The sequence below is a fragment of the Mixophyes fleayi genome, chromosome 5 (assembly GCF_038048845.1).
Source record: "Mixophyes fleayi isolate aMixFle1 chromosome 5, aMixFle1.hap1, whole genome shotgun sequence".
Lineage (NCBI taxonomy): Eukaryota > Metazoa > Chordata > Amphibia > Anura > Limnodynastidae > Mixophyes > Mixophyes fleayi.
Window position 1 is genome coordinate 239,398,896 of NC_134406.1, and position 20,673 is coordinate 239,419,568.

General features: G+C 38.3%; 1 protein-coding gene across 3 annotated transcripts in view; it reads right to left on the reverse strand.

The window, feature by feature from the left end:
* The window catches only part of PAG1 (phosphoprotein membrane anchor with glycosphingolipid microdomains 1), a 194,793-nt gene that overhangs the window by 107,922 nt on the left and 66,198 nt on the right, over window positions 1-20,673 (reverse strand). For 2 of the 3 annotated variants that reach the window (XM_075213705.1, XM_075213701.1), the window contains exon 2: window positions 15,870-15,919. The exons of the other annotated variant lie outside the window; for it this stretch is intronic. The gene's annotated coding sequence lies outside the window, so the exon portion shown is untranslated. The remainder of the gene's footprint in view (window positions 1-15,869; window positions 15,920-20,673) is intronic. 3 annotated transcript variants of the gene reach the window in all.

Genomic DNA, 20,673 nt, shown 5'->3' on the forward strand with positions numbered 1-20,673 from the left:
CAAATGCCAACCATATACACAATACCAAACATTTTACATTTTGTAACAGGTATGCAGGCAGAGTATATGTATGGAGGCTGGATGCCCACTATCAGTTTTATGTTATGGGATCCCAGGTTATCCTACCGGCATAAAAATGTATTGGTCTGCTGAGAAGAGGGGACGTGCATGGTCTTCCATTGGATGACCTCCAGAAGATAGACTGCATATTGCCCAGGTCAAGATGGCAAAGGTTTCCCCATGATTTTACATTGGGAAGCCTAGATAGCAAGTATTACTTGTAAAAAGCGATATTTAACGTATACAATATTTTAAAATATTTAGCTATTTTTACACCTTTTATTTATTTTTTTGGGCAACTGAAAGCCCAAATTCAGCTCCCGCATGCACACGTCTGCAAAGACGGCCATCTGCAAAGACTGTCCATCTCTGGTCCAGTATCACCCAGGACAGCTGAGTAACGCTAAGCTGCCCCATAGACATTTATTACTTAATAAAAAAAATAAATCATCACCATGATATTAGGGCCCTAATGATAATTAGATCCGTGTCCTGATGGTGTCAGGAGAAAGCATTTCCTATCTGTCACTTTAAGGATACAGAACTTAACCTTTACCTACATGTAATATTCTGAAATATGGGATTGTCCAAGTCAGACAATGAGTAGAACACCGTATATACACCCTAATAATGGACAAGATGACATACAAGCAGATGAAATATGAGTTAGAATAAGTCTCATGACTAGAGACCAAAATACTTTCAAAAAATAAAAATCTATTCAATCAATTGGAAATAGCTTATGGCGCATAAAACACATAAAACAGACCCCTTGGAAACAGTATGTTCTCAGACATGAAAACCAAGCAGGAAATGATTGCAGTCCTCCGGCAAAATCCCATCACTGTAGAACATAAAACGTCATGGAGAAAGAAATAGAGAATCCAGCTGGCATTCAGTGACTTATGCACAAAGTTAAAACGTGTTTTGCAAATAGAACCCTCAAGGGCCATCACCACGGATGCACGGACTTTGAAAATCAAGAAAGATCCATTAATGCATGTTCTATTTACATGTGCTGGCAGCATCAAAGCACTGTCTGGGTCTCTTTGATATACTGTCTTTTGTTGTTTTCCTTTTTACTAAAAATAGTATACAGGAATATGTATTTTTAAAGTGGCACATATTATGGCTTCTAGAAATCCGTTATTCCAGCTGTAGCTCATGGAATCAAGTTAAAATAAATAAATATTATATAATATATATATATATACATATATATACATATATATACATATATATACATATATATACATATATATACATATATATACACATATATACACATATATACACATACATACATACATACATACATACATACATATATATATATATATATATATATATATATATATATACACACACACACACACACATATATACACACACATATACATATATATATACACACATATATACACACACATATACATATATATATATATACACACATACACACACACATACACACACACATACACATATATACATACACACACACACACACACACAAGTTAACCTGTGCATGATACTCATGCATATTTCTAGTCAAATCAAGCTACTTAAAAAGGTGTTAAAAAGGTTCTTGTCATGCATTTGGGCCTAGCCCAGGCCTCCTCAGGGGAAGAGCGTTACTTCCAGACGCAAGCGCCCTTTTTTAACGTGGTTTTGTCCACGTCACCACCTCATCCTTCATCGCCACATCCTTCATCGAACTACTTAAGGTGTTAAAAACTCCCCACTGTTGCCCCCGGCAACCACCAACCACTCCCAACTGTCACTTCTCCTTCAAGAAATATATAGGTCAGTGTATAACTCTGCCCAGCAGGTGGCGCTGCAGCTTGTTTTTTTGTTTTTTTTACACACACACGCCACTAGGCATTTATATAGTAGAATATATATATATATATAAAAAATTTACTTTAAGTTTATATTTCAGTGCCAGTACATATAAAGTGTCAGATTAGCTCTCACAGACTAAAACAAATGTATAATCAAAATGCGCCAAACACAATGAATATAGACTCCAGTAACGATGTAATGTACAATGTGTGGTTTAATAAAAATTAGAGCCGCCTTGCTGCTGACATTTCCTGTACTCCTCCTAATGTCATCCTCGCTGAAAAAACACACGTAAGATTTACTTAAATGAGTTTAAAGGTGCTTTCTTTTCTTTTTTTTTTATAAATCTTCATTTGAAAGGGTCCAAGCACCTTTTTGTATTCAATCTTCATCTCCTGCTGTTTGGTTATGGCCCAGCTTTGAAGTGGCAGGTACATAACCTCTAGCCAATCAGATCATGGGAACATTCACAACAGCACAGAGTATATTAGGAGATGAGTCGGCCAATCGATTCCCAACCATGGCCTTCTCTGTGTGGATTTGTATGGTCTCCCTGTGTTTGCGTGGGTTTTCTCTGGGTGCTCCGCTTTCCTCCCACACTCCAAAAACATACTAGTAGGTTAATTGGCTGCAAAATCTCAGTGTGTGTGTATGTGTATATGTGTGTGTGTGTGTGTGTGTGTGTATGTGTGTGTGTGTGTATGTGTGTGTGTGTGTATGTGTGTATGTGTATGTGTATGTGTATGTGTATGTGTATGTGTATGTGTATGTGTATGTGTGTATGTGTATGTGTATGTGTGTATGTGTGTGTGTGTATGTGTGTATGTGTATGTATGTGTTAGGGAATTTAGACTGTAAACTCCAATGCGGCAGGGACAGATGTGAGTGCTCTGGTACAGCGCTGCGGAATTAATGGCGCTCTAAAAATAGAGGATGACTGTTATGGGAGGAGAGAAATGGAAGAAAGTATGAAGCCAGACCTACGGTAGCACAGAGTAGTGAAAAGAAAATATTCAGATTAAAAACAATTTATGAAAAATCAAAATCCTACCCCCACATCCCAATACTTACAAGTTGAATAATAGAAACTCTTAGCTTTAAATAAGTGTGTTAAGTGACATATTAAATTTTATATAAGGAAGTCAAATATCTTAGCAGTCCAGTTTTGGAGTCACATTGTCTTGGCTGATTGATAACCTTTATGTAGAATATAAATGGAAATGAAAATATTTAGATCGTATAACCTAAACATAATCCGGATCAAACAAGTCACAAAGAACAACCAGGGAACCCTTGGCTCCTCTCATCTGGTCAGTATCAATTACAAAAGTCTTGGGTAAAAAAAAAAAAAAAAAAAAGGAATGAATGGGATCCTAAAAAGCAGAAATTATTGCTCACCTAGAACATTTAGAAAAGAGAGTTTCTACTAACACAAAAAAATTAAACTTTATCAGAAATGACTATTGAGTAATAAAATGATTGTGGGGGAAGACACATTCTTCAGGTAACCTGCCTTGAAGAATAAAGTATATACTGGCATTTTCAATGCATTTACTGAGTGTTAAACAATGCATAAACATTTCACTGCATTACCCAGTGCGATCAGTCTACATTTTTTTTTTAAACATGCGTCCGACAAAATAAGAAGCTTCTTTCGTGTTAAAGCCAAACACATACAGTATGTAAACGCTTCTTCTTAAAGACATCTCATTGCCTTTACAATGACACCGTGATGAATATAAGTTGTCAACTGTGTAGTCGTGCGCCAGATGCACTGCATGGAACGCAAATTAGACGCACATGAAAATTCAATCAGGTCTCATTTGGTACAATGTTTTGGGGGTTATTTACATTCGCTTAACTTGTGTTCGAAACTTCTTTCAAATGTAGACTGTATATGTGTAGCCTATAATCAACAACGTGCCCCAATGTGTGGCCCCAAAAATGATCCAATCAGAACATTATGTCCAAAAATACATCTGGCAGGTGACCACTGCATTTCCGGTCAATGTGCGCTCCCACCTGATCCAGCTGCTCAATTCTTGGAACTATTTGGGCAGGCATGTGTGTTGCCAAACTGGAAAGAGAAGCTGCCGATGGGAACTGGTCCCTAATTACAGGATCAGTCCATATGTAACAGAATAACGTTACTGAGACAAAGACAGTCACCTTCCCTCAGTCTGAAATAGCAATTAACAGAGCAGTAGCTTGAAGAGCTTAGTAAATCTAATACAACATCACAAATCTCAACTCCCGCTAAGGTATGGGAACTTCTACAGAAACATTTGTGAATGATGTAGCAGCACTTTTATAAAAGGCATCTTGTAATTTAGTTTTAGGAATCTTTTAAATTTGCTATAGGAGAATGATACAAGATTCTGGAGGAATGTCCTATGGATAGATGAGTCAAGTGTGGCCTTACTGGGGATGAGATTGTTATGTTGAAAAACATAGATAGCATTCCACAATGAGATAGGCATGCCAACTGTCCAGAATATTGATGGCAGGGTCATTGGTTGGGTAATGTTTTGCCAACTCAAGACTTGAACAACTTGCTATTGAAGGGAGTGTGAATTTTGTTCTGTTCAGAAGAATGTAAAGCCATTCTGACATTGCTAAAAATCAATATAGTGTCAGGCAGCAAGAAAACAATCAGAAATATAAAAGAGTGATCAAAATCAGTACTAAATGTCTGGACTAAAGAGTGGCTCCTCCGGAGCCCCCGGAGTCTAATAACCCTCTTGATGGCCACAGACATTCCACTAGAAGGCCGACGACTGACCACCAATTACAGCGGCAGTGGGCATTTCCTTAGACAGCTAATGATTGATCTTTGTAGAGGTAATTGGTGTATTGCTGGAGAGAGAAATGAATGTACCAGTGGTTTGAACTAGGACAGAATGTTATTAATCCTTGAGAGAACTTTGTCTTATTTTCTGCCATATCATCATCATTCAAGTCCCTGCAACTCTATAGCAAATTCATGTTCAACCTATATGGGCGATGTGGGTCACTTATAAACAGAAAGACATTTACAATGGGCTGCCAACAAATTCCTGAAATGACTGCCCACCCCCCTATGGCTGAAGATTGTCAGTATTAGAACAAATTTGATCAACTGTCCCTATTTTCATGAGGCCATTCTGGGTTTTACGGCTTTAGACATTCTAGTACCTGAAAATGTTCCTCGCGGTGGGGCTTACATTAAAAGTAGGTGAAGTTTTAAGCAAATGTGAACATTCTGGAGGAGGAGTTTGGTTGGATTGGAGGCGTGGTTTATTTTGTCCAGATTTCACACAAATGTTGGGAGGTATGGTAACATAACATGATGAGGACTGTAGTGTGCCATTATCTACCAGGAATGCACTGTGCAGGATGTGCCCAGACGCACCTGTTCGGTGGCCATGAAAAGGATTTAAAAAATGTAATCCAATGTATGGTTTAAAAAACTCAGAATGAATCCAAATAAGTCATGTAAGTGATCCCACCCAACAAACAGTCACATGGACAATCTGAAGCCTACAGATACCTAGTTAGTTACATAAGAGAAATGTGGTATTTACATTACATGGCGCACCCACTTCTCTTCTACAGAGATTTGAACCAAACACATCATTACTAGACATTGTGGTTTTAATCTTCCGGAGTAAAACTATTCTAGGTGTGGGCTTTTCGTTTTGCAGATGCTCTTTGTTGTATTCTGCAGATGCAGCAAATTCCCAATTGTGAAACCTGGAAAATGTCACCATTAAGCAGTTTTAGTTTTTACACATTTCTCTAAAAATCATACTACCGGCGCATCTCTAATTTAGGAGTAAAACATGGATAAAACACTGCAAACGGTGGAATGTTTTAAATAAATGTAAAAAAAAAAAAGGAATTAACAGAGTAATGTTTTCACAATGCATCTTGTGCCAACCAGAGACTGTAGAGACTTTTCCGGACAGCCGACCTGGCCTGAACACAAGGAACTTTAATCTCCCATACTGCCTAAAAACTCAAGAGATAAATGTAAAAACTAGGGGCCCAATTCATGTTTGGATCCAAGTCCATTTGAATGTCTTATCTTGTGTGAAACAGATCTGTGCATGCGCAGAAACTGATCTTACGCCAATTAATGCAATTCATGTCCAAACGCAAATGACACTTCCGACTTCAAAGCTCTTACCCAGTACTAGAAAGGTGACCCTTATAAAGTGGGTAATGAGAGTACACGGATACAACAAACATGACAATAGATACAGGAATTAAGCATCTTAACACAAACAAAGCTCCATGCTACATGACTAGGAAATTCTTTGACCTCCACGGTTATGAGATCTCAGTACCATTAAAAAAACTCTGGGAAGAGAGGGTGAAAGGGTCAGATGGACATAGGCAATGTACAGAAGGGCGTGCAGACGCGGACGATTCAAGCCTTAGGCGTCTCTTAAATACGCTTGTTACCAGACATATTATTTGAACCAGCTACAGGTCAGGTGTAAGTGCCGACTGATAGCGATTGTAATCTCTGCTTGGAAAACTACAAGTATGTATGCCAGTATCTAGCACAGAAACTGTGTATGCAAGTAGGGCAGAGCATAAAAACAATGTACTGGACACACAGGTTAACACCTTGATTTATGAATTTAATGTAAAAAAAAAAAAAAAAAAAAGAAAAATCTCCCAAAAATATTTTTTTAAAACAATATTTTTATTAATTATTTGGTTTAGTTGCTCCTTTATTTATTACTATAAATTTGTTTGCATGCATTCTGATGTGACCTTATATTGCGCATATGCTTGTATGTATACAGCACGCTGTTCTGTCTATTAACATACGGCATGTACTGTGTAGGCAGGATGTACCTATCTACAACCAGATTCAAATCAAAATGCATCTTGAGATCAGCTAGGATTTGAATACTGTCAGAACACTTATGTGCTGTGCACTTTTGTAAACCGCAACTTGTATGCAATTTGTGTTCTGATTTGAATTGTGCCCTAGATGCAAATATATGTCAGGGAATGGACTCAACATGGCGTAAAAAGAGTGTGGCACATAGATGATGGCACCACAATATGTTTTATGGTTGTTGCTAATTAGCAGGTGGTGGATTTCTACTCCAAATCTTTTCATCTCTTCCCAGATGTTTTATAACGGTACTGAGATCTCATAACCATGGAGGCTAAAGTATTGTAGCATGGATCCACGTTTGTGCTATGATGCTTAATTATTACTATGTTTATTGTATTCATATACAATCAGTAGAAACTTTATAAGTACATCTTTCTAGTACTGGTTAAGACCCCCTTTTTCCAGTAATTCCAGAACAGCCTGAATTCTTTGTGCTATGGATTCAACAAAGTGCTGGAAACATTCCTTAGAGATTCTGGTCCATGTTGACCCGAAATCTGCAGCACCAGCGCGATTCTGCTGCAAATCTCCTGTTCTACCCCATCCCAAATGTGCTCTATTGGAATGTGATATGATGACTGTGGAGACCATTGGAGTACACTGAACTTTGTCATGGTCAGCAACAATACTCAGGTAGGCTGTAGCATTTAAAGGATGCTTGTATGTCATTAAGGAGGCCTAATGTGTGTGTCAAGAAAACATTCCCACCTCCATTACATCGACACCATCAGCCTGCACCATTAACACAATGCAAGATGGATCTATGGATTAATGTTGTTTACGAAAATTCTGACCCTACCATCGGCATGATGGAGATTGGGAAATAAAAAAAATTTGTCAGGCCAGGGAATGTTTTTCCACTGTTCAACTGTCCAGTTTTGCGGAGCCTGTAGCCACAGTTTTCTGTTTTTAGCTGACAGGAGTGGAACGTCTGCTGCTGTAGGCCATCCTCTTCAAGGCTCTACGTCCTGTGCATTCGGAGATGCTAATCTGCACATCAATGTTGTAATACATGGTTATTTCAGTTACGGTCACCTTCCGGTCACCCTGAAGCAGCCTGCCCATTCTCGTCTGACCTCTCACAAGAACAAGCCATTTCTGTCCACAGAACGGGCGCTCATTGGATGTTTTTTGTTTTGCGCACCATTCTCTATAAACTCTAGTGACTGTTGTGCATGAAAATCCCAGGAGATCAGGAGTCAGCAGTTTCTGACACACTCAAACCATCTTGTCTGGCACCAACAATCACTCCACGGTCACGTAGATCACATTTCCTCCCCATGCTGGTGTTTGGTCAAAACAACTGAATATCTTGACCATGTATGTATTCTTTTATCCTTTGATTTGCTGCCAAATGATTAGCTGATTAGATATTTGCATTAACGAGCAGGTGTACCCAATAAAGTGATCACTGAGTTTATGTCATGCCTGTACAATAATTGTGTGGCCTTTGAGTGGTGGTACGGAATCTGTGGGGCCCTATAATCTGACCAACAATCTTTAGGTTTCACTATGACATTCAAATGTTGCTCTACTCGCATCAGGGAACCCATTGTCTACCATGAAGACATACCTCACATTATTACCACAGTCACCTACCTTGACACCTAGCAGGGAGATCCATGGACTCCCGTCAGTTTTCGACAGTTCTCTAACGAGTTTTCGTTAGATTGCTTATGGCCTTATTCACTATTCTGGACATGTAGAACCAACCTCGTGTAGCAGGATGCCATGCAATCTGGCAAGTCTTATGGCCACACACACATTGATGTGGCAATCGACTAACTAAATATGATTAGGACTTATTCAGGTCCTGCCCAAATGGCGGTGTTATGCCAATTTGACTGAACGGTCAAAAGGCCTTTAAAACTTACAGTTGAATTAAATAAAACCTGCAGACAAGGCTGTAAGTACATCGACAACAACCCATGTGCATTGCAAATATCAGAAGCAAATAAGAAACCATCTGGACATACGGATTTATATTTACTTACACATGGTCAGACTCACCAGCTTCTGAGAATACAAGAGTTATACTCTATATAGTTAAGGCAGGTTTGTCAGATTGGCAAATGTGTTACGATGGTGCTCGATGACAGACTACTGTTTGAATGTGGTGGAGAGTACGCCAAATGCTCATATGTGCAATATAAAAGTATCCTAAATGTGAGTGATATTCCGATATGTCCATATCAAAATCATATTATGGACAGCACGGTGGCTAAGTGGTTAGCACTTCTGCCTTACAGCACTGGGGTCATGAGTTCGATTCCCAACCATGGCCTTATCAGTGAGGAGTTTGTATGTTCTCCCAAAGTTTGCTGGGTTTCCTCCAGGTGCTCCGGTTTCCTCCCATACTCCAAAAACATACTAGTAGGTTAATTGGCTGCCAACAAAATTGACTCTAGTGCGTGTGTGTGTGTGCGTGTGGGAATTTAGACTGTAAGCTTTACTGGGGCAGAGACTGATATGAATGAGTTCTCTGTACAGCGCTGCGGAATTAGTGGCGCTATATAAATAAATGGTGATGATGATATTACACTTGATCTATGGAAGCTGCTCTGTTTCTGTGTACAACGCATTTGTGAAGCTTATAAAAAGGTATAGTTGGCATATTATGGTGTTAGTTGTACAGCAGCACAAGGAAGTGACTTTAAAGTCTGTCTATATTCTCTGTCCATTTCTTGTTACGCAATTGTTTGATGTTTATTGAACTTTTTTAGTTTTCAATGAACTGAAAAGTGCAAAGAGATCTCATTTTACACATCATCTTGCCGATTGCTTTCTGTTTAAAACCTATATTAAATAAACTTTTACTTAGAATTATTATTTTTTACCTTGTTATTTTTTTCTACCAGGTATGAGGATTCAAATATTTCACCTAGTTTTATAGAGCCATAAAATTCCCCCATACATAGCGACAGCCAGTTACCTCCAGGGAGCTGGCATTTTGACAAATAATTATATCTTGCAGTTTCACAATAATGAGAATTTTACAAAAGCGAGATCACACTGTACTTTGTCAACAAAAGGAATAGGATGCTGGGGGATGATACGGTGTAATAAGATTTCACTTATTGGAAAAATAAATTGTGCCCTTAACAGGTTTATTTTACTACTTGAAATAGTGGTTTGCTTGGTTTTATTAAGAAAAAAAAAATATACAAAAATAAAACTCTGAGAACAGCATAAATCACACATGACAAAATAAATTTGCATTGCACGCTCGGCAGTCCGCAGCTGCTGCTGGGGAAAACAGCTGAGACACGTCACAGATTCATGCAAACAAAGTATCACTGGCACAGCCCCAAATTGCCAACATGCCTCACTCATAATAATGGGTGTCTGCTCCATTTATCAGACGCAGAGGGCAGAGACATGCAGCAGTTCAAAGTACATACAAGGATCCTTGATGCAACGCAGAAGGTAAATATGCATCAGTAACTAATCACAAAACCAGGAGTTACTTATATAAATTTGCATAGCTCAATGACACCTTTAATCATATGCTACCAGCTAATTATCGCTAATTAACAAGTTATGTTTATTGTCATGCCCCAAATCCCTGAATTCATCTCCTCTCCCTTATTGCCAAAAGGTTTTGTCCATTATAGAGATAGATGTTAAAGGATATAACAGCCTGCAAGGACTATACCATAAAAATACAGGGTCGACTTATAGACCAAGTATAATACATGCAGTGACTGTAGGGGGGTGGGGGGGTTCTGCTCAAGTTATATCACATAGTAAGCCATGCACCATCGCTAACCTTCCAATTGTCCGACACCAACACCATTCCTGGCACACAGCCCCCAGGTTCCCACTGAGGCTTAGAATGACTAAATGCTAGAATCCATACATAACCTCTATATGATCCTGGCCCCATGTTGTCCTCGGCTAGTATTGTAACTTTCTAACTCAATAATCACCAAAAAGAGAAAGGATTTAGAATAGGGCTATACATTGCGATTGGTAGTGACTGACCTTGGAAAGCCACCTCTGGTCCTTCTAGCTTAGGCTAGGTACACACTAGAGAATTTTCTGACCAATCTGTTATCTACGACGATTGTACCTATGACTGAAGGTCCGACCGGTCAGGCGATTCATGCACACACACTACACATGATTTACCTTCAGATCGGTGCTGTTTATCTGGTCCTATAGTCATTTAGAGAATGACAGGACAATATGTATTCATTCCTGTCACACTGATTAATACCACCTTGTTATAGCTATCCACATGTCGTAACGAATTTCGTTAGCTTCTGTGACTCAAACAAAATATTCAGTCTGAGAACAAACAAATTATTCTGCAGCATTCTCTACATTTAGTCACCAGGACATGTTCATTGCCGGCACAGGCTGAAAAGGCCATCACTCTAAACTCTATGAGAGTTCGTGATCATGAGTGCATACACACTACATGATCGGAAGGTGACTGGAACGCGATTATTAAACAGTGTGACCAACCAAATGACACGACAATCGGCACTTTGGAACGATTGTCATTCATCGTGTAGTATACCCACTAACGCGATATGTAGCCGAGTGGTCGTTTATTGGGCGATTGGTCCGATAATCAGCAGAAAACCTCCAGTGTGTACCTAGCCTTAGACTGATGAGCAAGAGGCAGTAGGTTGGGAAGGAGCCTTCACAGGCTAAAGTATGATGTAAGGTTCAACCAGGTTGAAGTTTGCTTATTTAGAGTTGAAACAATCTGAACGACTTCAAATACGTTTTTTGTTTTTTTTCTATAGTATTACAGTACAGGTATTCCTCACTTAACGACCGAGTTCCGTTCCAACGACTAGGTCGTTAAGCGAATTGGTCGCTAAGTGAGTACAGTACTGTAATATACACCTACATGTATTGTAATCATTTATATTGATTCTGAATAAAGAAATGGACAAAAGAAAATTGTATTTTGAAGTTTGCTTTACTTTGCATAACTGCATAACATAAAAGAAACATTGGTACAGTAAAGCTGTACAAACAGCAACAATTACAGTACAGTACTGTATAACAAAGAGGGCCCAGGGAGATCACAGCAAGGATATCTAAGGACCTGTAGATGTATGAGTGGAGGTCCTAGGTGTAGGTTTCGGGAAGTATTCTTTTAGTGGTTTGTTTAGTAATTTTTTTCTTTTCTTCATAAATTTCACGATAGCATAGTAAAACATTATTTATTTTCCGCTCCACTTTCATGAACCGTTCCACATTTGGGTCCATAGCCTCTAGCTGTAACATAGCCGCATTCACTTTTGAAAACACACCAGCTAACTTTTTTAAAGTGAACTTCTTTTGTACTTCTTCCATTGTTTCCTCTCCGTCATCATTTTCCAAGTGTTGCTGAGCTTCCAACTCCATTAAGTCTTTGTTGCTCAGCTCTCCCTCAACATATTCCACTAGTTCTTCAATATCTTCTACTTCAACCTCTAAATTAAGATTGCTAGCTAGTTGCACAGATGTTTGATTTATGACATCGACCTGTGTGTCTACATCAAATACTTCCAAAATTATTTGCAAATCTTTTTAGGCATTTTTTCCATATGCCTTGCATACATTTTTCTGACACTTCCTTCCAAGATGAATCAACATTCTGTATGCAGTGATAAATATTGTACGACTTCCAAAAATCTCGAAGGGTTACCTCATTACTTTCAGTTTCTGCTACAGCTTTGGAAAAAGTTGTGCGCAAATAGTGCGCTTTGAACGTGGCTATAGCCCCCTGATCCATTGGCTGAAGAATGGCAGTTGTGTTTTTAGGCAGATACACCACCTTTACATCCGGGTGTGGATGGCCTGGGGCATTATCAAGGAGGAGCATAATTTTAAAGACAACTCCCTTCCCCTGACAATATTGCTTGACTTGGGGTATGAAGCAGTTGAGGAACCAATCCTCAAACAAAGCTTGTGTCATCCATGCCTTCTTATTTGAACGGTAGTAAACGGGCAATGTGTGCTTATTAATCTGCTTAAATGCACGTGGGTTCTCTGAGCGATAGATGAGGAAAGGCTTTAACTTGAACCCGGCGATATTTCCTCCCAACAACAGGGTGATCCTATCTTTAAAAGCCTTGAAACCGGGCATTGTCTTTGCTTCCTTGTGAATGTAAGACCTTTCCGGCATTTTTTTCCAAAAAAGTCCGGTCTCATCCACATTAAATATCTGTTCCATACAGTAGCCACCTTTCTCAATGATTTCATCAAATTCGTGAACAAATTTTTTAGCTGCTTCAAAGTCAGCGCTTGCTGCCTCACCACAGGTACTACGATTATGCAAATTGAATCTTCGACAAAACCGTTGAAACCATCCATGGCTTGCCATAAATGTTTCTATTGATTCCTCCTCTCCTTCACGCTCCTTCAAAGTATCAAAGATACTGCGTGCCTTAGCTTGAATTATGAAAAGGCTCATCGGCATTCTTTTTTGTAGCTGGTCGTCAAACCAGATTGCCAGTAACTTCTCCATTTCATGAATGAAGCCTTTCCGCTGCCTTGTTATGATGGCTTTAAATCCCGTTGAGGCTTTCACTGCCTCTTTCACTCTCTCTTTGTCCTTCAGAATTGTTGAAATGGTCGAATGTGCCAGCTCCAAATCTTCTGCTATCACTTTCACTTTTTTACCAGCTTCATAGTCTTTAATAATCTTCATTTTCATCTCAAGGTCAATAGCCTTTCTTTTTTTGGACATTTTTTATCTATGGGTGCACACAAGGGTTCAAATTTAGAAACCAAATACTGTATGTACAGCTGTATGTTGTATGTACTAATTGAGTGTGAATGAGAGCTAACTTACACATGCACATACACATGCTTTAATAGCGAGGACATATATGGCAAATTATTGCAAGTCTTGTTTGGGGGACCTACATAATGGGGATGTGGGGCACTCGTATAAATAGTGTCCTATGTATCTGGTTACTAAAATAATAAAAATTCTTTTCATTTTAAAATAGTTTCAGCAGCTTAGTTGAATGATGAAAATACTGTACAAGTTTCAAGTACTGTAGAGCTAACTTACCGCACAATGGAGACTGCAAGGGTATCAGGTGCGTCTTGTCTTGTCTTGTCTTCTTCAGCTCAGAAAGAAACTATGCGGGTACTAAGGGCGTGATTACTTCCCGTCGCAAGGGCACAGGTCATTAATTTCCCCTATTGCTGAGCGGCGGAGCCGGACGTAACAACGGGTTGGTCAGTCCGAATGGTCACTAAATAGGTCGGTCGTTAAGTGAGGAATACCTGTACTACAAACTTCTTTCAACCCAGGAACAGAGGCAAAAAAAGAAAAATCACCCCCCATTTCCTGTTTGATTATATTCACACTAAGTTTTTTGTTAAGTTTTATACATTTTACTTGTAAACACTTGTTCCTCTTCTACTACTGACGGACCCTAATAAGAGTATTAGTATTATGCAATTAGGGTCAGCTGTAAAACAAAGGTGTAAAATTAAACTTGCACAGGTATGTATATCAAGGGTCAATGTTTATGGGCTTTGGAATCAATGGTTTCGTTTCGAATTTCATTAAAACTCGTTTATTGTTATGTATAGTAAGAATAAAAAAATCTCAACAACAGGTTTTATAGTTGCTGGTACACAAAAAATAGGGATCAAAAGAGGAACCAACAGGATAAAAACCAAATGGTCTGTATAGTTCTAGTTTAATAGTACAAGTAACACAGAAGGTAATCATTAACTGGTTACAAACATCATTTATTTATTTGCATGTTTTGCAAATGTACAAGTCCAATTCATGTTATTCCTTTCTGAGTTAATGTAAGGAAACCAAGATTAGAAAATCATTTACCAATACTTCCAAGTATGCAGAGGGCCACAGGAATAGAGGTTACTCGCCCTCATTTTCCTATATATAATAACCTGCGATATTACACAGTGGTGCTCTCTTCTTATGCTACTTTGTGATAGCAGATAGTACTCTGTAACATTGACATACTGCTCTGTTATAGTGAACAGTTGAGGCGAATGCCCTTGACAAAAGACCGGTAGGACAATGACCTAAAGCTTACAGTTTAAAGTCATTTTTTGAAAATGTAAAAAAAAAATAATAATCCAAAAACGAAAAAACCCCCAAAACAAAACGTGTGTCCCAGTTAAAACCCAAACCTCAATCCCACGAGAATAGGTGGAATAATATGAAAATTGCTATGCACCAACAGTACCCATTTAACCCAATGGAACTAAAGAAATATAGCAGAATGAGAATCTACCAATTATTAAACAAGGTGCCTAACACCTGCTTATTGTCTGTTATTTACATTTTAAAAAACCTTCAGTTGCACTTTGTTATATATACAGTATGTAACATTACACAGACCAGTGACACAAATTCCCAAATAAGTGCATTTAGTGTCCATGTTGTAAGAAATTATAAAAATGTGAAATAGCCACAACATCTATTTATTAGATTACAAGACAACATATTGGGTTTGAATAAGTATATCTTGTTTGTTTAGTTGCTTTTTACCCAGCAAAATTAGCACTTAATGGTATTATTACGGTTTATAACATTTATTTTTCAAGAGTAAAAGCCTTGAACACATATGTGCTGAAAGCAGGCTTTTAACACACAACCTTAAAGCCTGTTATACGCTATTCAACATGGATAGTTAAATAAAAATAAAGTGAATGGATCTGTACACGCGTTTCTTCCAGTCAGGCAAGCTCTTTGGGTGAATACCACTGTTGTCTGCAGCGATCACAAGTAAAATATAATAGTGTTATATGCACTCATTATGCACATAGTATGACCGTTTCTCAACACACGTATGTACAGGGCCTTATTCTTAATGTTTAACATCCAGGAATACAACTTTCACTGCATGAACATTGTTTAGTCCGTATCATCAACATACTGGCCAAATGGTTTCTATAGACAGTAATTGCAACAGTGCCACCTGCAGGTTAGAAGCAGGTACTGCAGTGAATGAAAACTATACTTCAGATAGTCCAGACTAAAACAATCCTGTCTTATTTGTTATGTTAAATATGTTGCATACAGTTACATATTGTTAGGATGCTCCCACTTTCACATACACAATGTTACCTGGTATAGAGTTCACTTGTATCATGTAGGAAGGATTGACTGGAGAACATCTGTGAAAGACAGAAATTAAGATTGTTCTTATTATTGCGCGAATAAAGTTTAATTCACAAACCATTTAGATAAAAACGATGGTAAGAATTATATAAAACTTAGACTTCTATATATCTGTGGTTTTCATATCACTTCCTTATCCACACTTATTTAATAACATAAATGCAATATCAAAACACTACATAAAAAAGGTTATACATCCCTTAATACACAACTAGTGACTTTATATAAAGGCTCAATCCTCCAAAAAACAATTTGAATTAATTTCCCCCATCTATATATCTGTGGAGGTCTCATGTCTTCTAACATCTAACAGATCACAGTTTGGAGCTGGCCAGGTAATTTCTGCCGAACTGCGCAGTTCTAATATTTGGAGGAAGTTCCATTACAAATTTCTTTCTTCATGTAGAATAATCCTTCAAACAAGGCAAAACTGGGGGGCAAGATGTACCAACCTATTTGGAACAGTGTGCTCTAGTGTTATCCTTGTGATCTCATTACCATCATTGTCTCAATGATCATCAGCATGTTATATGATATGATGTGTATGACAGCGGATGTTTTAAATCACTAATTTAAAGTTCTAACTTGGAGACGTGATTCCAAAGCAGCAGAAGATCACCCTGATAGGGAGAGAGCGTTTGAAAATATAAAAAATTAAGATTGAGAAAAAAAAAAAGGATTAAAAGGATATTTTGAAGGAGGACATGTTGTATGAAAAAGCAGAGAGAGATAGTAAGTTTTCTGTAATTGACCAACCTACAATACTTATAACAACTTGTGGAATGTATGCGATGAAGTTGCCCTTTACTGGCCTTATATTACAATAACCATTACATTTTTCTATTCAGACATAAAATTTTCACCCCTATACATTCCTCACTAATCTCATCTTGGAGAACTATTTAAAGCCTTTATTTGCTGAAAATCCTCCACTCTCAGCACTATATATTTCCAATGCAACTACTTTTGGATAGTTCATTCACTGATAATTCAACGTATATTATACATAGACTGTATGAAACATAATATTTGGAAATACAATGCTCCAAGACAGGGATCATTGTGCTTTAGAAAAATCCAAGTACAAGTCCTAACTAAAGCTGGCTATACAAGTTAAAACCAATCTCAATATATGGTTGTATTTAATTGAATTGTATGAAAATCAAAATGTGTGTGGGTGACAACACTGAGATATAGAGATCTGTATCAATCAATAACATTTTCCTTCATTCAAATAGTATTAATTTGAAGTGACGGAACTGAAATTCTTTAAAACTTTTGTATTCTAATCCAGCAAAAATAGTCCAACATTGTGTCCAGAATTATTATTGTTCTGCACCAAATAATGTCAATAATCACTGTACAATACTAAATCTAGTAGCATTATATAATTTGCATTAAATGCCAAATGTTGCAAAAGCTTAGACCCACAAGGAGATTCTTTCCTTTAACCAGTGGTTCCCAAACTTTTGCAGTTCGCGGCACCCTTAGAGCCTACAAATTTTTTCAAGGCACCCCTCCAAAATATTTACTGAGCAGTCCTGTTTTAGAAGTAGTTGGGTCAAAAAATTGTAATAAGTATTTAGCTCACGACAGAAATACTTTTTTAGTTGTATGCAAAAATGCCCCTCTGCATCCAGGCACACTGCCCCCTCTGTCCCCCTCCTCTGCCCTCCCTCTGTCCCCTCCTCTGCCACGATCCCTCACTCTGCCCTGCGCCAGACATAAAAAAAAAAGAAGGAACACAGAAACTTACCAATCCGCGTGGCGCCGGGACCTAGCAGACTCCTCTCTCCCGCAGCTGTCACTGACGTCGATATTCAGTGACAGCTGCGGGGGAGAGGAGGCTGCTGGGTCCCGGCGCCGCGCGGATTGGTAAGTTTCTGTGTTCCTTCTTTTTTTTTTTTATGTCTGGCACCCCAGTGACAGCGCCGCGGCACCCCAGTGACAGAGCCGCGGCGCACACTTTGGGAACCGCCGCTTTAAGCGTTCATACAATCTGCCAAACCATGTGCAATTCACAAAGTACATTAAGTGACATGTAGGTACCAAAAAAACAAATTACACCAGTTCTGCTTTTCTTGTACATTTCCAAATATACTTTTTGTACATTTTTCAAATATTTAAAAGAGGAATGGGGGAAAAAAAAAAGATCATTAGGAAGGTAGATACAATGCACGTGACAGCATTTGAAAGCAAGCTCATAATACAATTTTGTTGACTTTTATATACCAATCCACTCAATTTTAACTTGTACAGCATGTTTTATAGTATAAAAGAACAGTACCCAGCAACAAAAACAATGGAATCGTACTAGGAAATCAGTCAACAGTGAAAACCAGGGATACTTTCAGGGACAAAACTTAAAAATTTTCCAGGGTGTCGAAGTCAGCAAATTGGATGAAGTCATTTCAATTAATATCGAGCAGATTTGGTTGTCTTTGTCTAAAATTATGCGTAGAGTACGCTACGGCGTATAAGGACGTATCCAGCCGCAACACGTGGCAATAACAGTTTTTACACTTTTACTCACTTTCACACGAACACACACATTTGTAATTAGTACACATTAATTCTAGTTGCAACACATAGTTATATCAAAATATAGCAGTATTTATGTTTAGTATTATAAGTTATATGCATATCAGTGAAATCAAAAGGTTCAGGTTGCAGGAACTATGTCATGTTTAGTATCCTTTTAATCCCCTAGTCATCAGCAGTTGTCCGGTTCATTCGCCGAAGGGATCGCACATTGCATACTCTAGTTAGCGATGTTAGGGAATAAATGTTTAAAGTGATACTGACTATAAAATGCTAATAGACTAGTTGAAACTGGATTCTTGGCCGGAAAGTCGGAGCACATCCCCTGGAGAGTTGACCCCCACCTTTGGATATTTTTGGTTTGAACTGGCCTATGACCTGCAGTACACTGGACCTTCCTGAAGCCTGGACCAATAGAAGCAAGACACGTCATCTGCATTGTTTTACTGTATTCTCTGACTGTAAATAAGCAGGGGCTCTGGGCTTAGTGATCAGTCTTCTTTGACCACAGACTTCAGACCTGAATGACTGTTCACTGGATCCACAGCGCCTGCGATAAGTAACAGCTGTACTTGTTTTATTTCACATTATTATTCTTCTACTTTTGGATATTAAATTACTTTTGTGCTTTGGAAACACAAATCGAGATTCGACAATCGTTATTGGATAGCGACAAAACGTGCATAACAAGGGAAAGTAAACCGTACATATCAGTCCCAATCTTTACACAACAGTCCTGATTTTCAGCAATCACAAGCAATATGACCCTACAGATTTAGGGGTGTGGACACTAAAATTGCATGTTGTGTGATGAATAATGTGGGGGGGGTGTTGATCCTAATATTGGGGACATGGTCATTGTCCTAATCTTTTAGCTGGAATGCTGGGGAAGTACTGGTCAGATACAGATTTACAGAAGGGGGCTGTAATTGCTCAGGAACAGATCGGATCGGTTTTATATATTCTTCTCTAGGCTTCAATGCAACCAAATTAATACACACAGGCATAAAATGATGTCTACATTTTCTAACAGCTATCTGAGGCAAGAACTGATCTGAAAAAAATGTAGCCATGTCTTTATTTCCAGTTGCTAATCCTGGCTAAGTAATTTTAAAATGAAGAGGCTACGGTTTACACTAGAATGCCGAAATGATCAAGTGTTGGTTCCAATATACAATACAAACACAATGATATACAGGCCAAGTTTCTCCATCTTTTGGTTAAATGTGTTTCTCAAATTTTATACCGTTTAGTTCAGTCTGTAAAAGACACTGTTTAAAACACATCTGCCGAGAACAGCAAATTCATTGTGAAATTGTGCAAAGTCTGCAGAAACACCCAGCTATAGAAAGACATTAGGCTGAACAGGACAGTCACAAAATATAGTGCTATCGATTTCGATGCCCTACACATCAGTTTCAAATAAATATTCTGCAATGAGAAACCTTTGTTATTACAAACCTGACACGTTTGCCAATGCGTTCACGTCAATAAAAAAACGGCAGTGAGCAAACCATGTGCTTTAATAAATAAGGTGGGAACTTGAAAAAAAAAAACCAATGTTTCTGACATTGTATGTGCTAAAGGAGACGATTCAATAAGATTTATTTTTTTCATCCATATGTTAAGATTAAAGATCAAGCATTTAACATTAATATATGTCAAAGGCCATGTAATACAGAGTTTATTACTATGCACAAAATAACTGGAGTGCTTATACTGTATATCCACCATGCCCTCTGACTCCTCTGCAGCTGGATGACAAGACAGACACAATGACTGACAGTTAGTCAGACTTGCTTTGCAGAAATGCACTATGTGGAATGGTTGATACATACAGAGGGGAGGGGCCAGTTGTCACAGACACCATCCTAGAGATGTGGGAGGGGTTTCAGCTGTCAGTAATAGAGTGGGGAGATCATATTTAAACACTACAGCTCTGTTAAAAGGTACAAAACACAGAGCAATGTATTTCATCTTCATGGTTCACATTTGGAAATTTTCACCATTTAAAAAAGGTTCATAAGAAGGGCCATTACCATGTACTAACTAGGACATCACTGAAGGTAGATCCCTTTTTATTTGAAAGGGTAACTCCATTTGAACTAAACCTTTAGTTTTGGGAAATAAAACATTTCCAAGCTCTATTCACTGTACCTGCCTAGTTCTCCAATGTGTCCAACGGCCCCACGCAGTATACACTACTTCT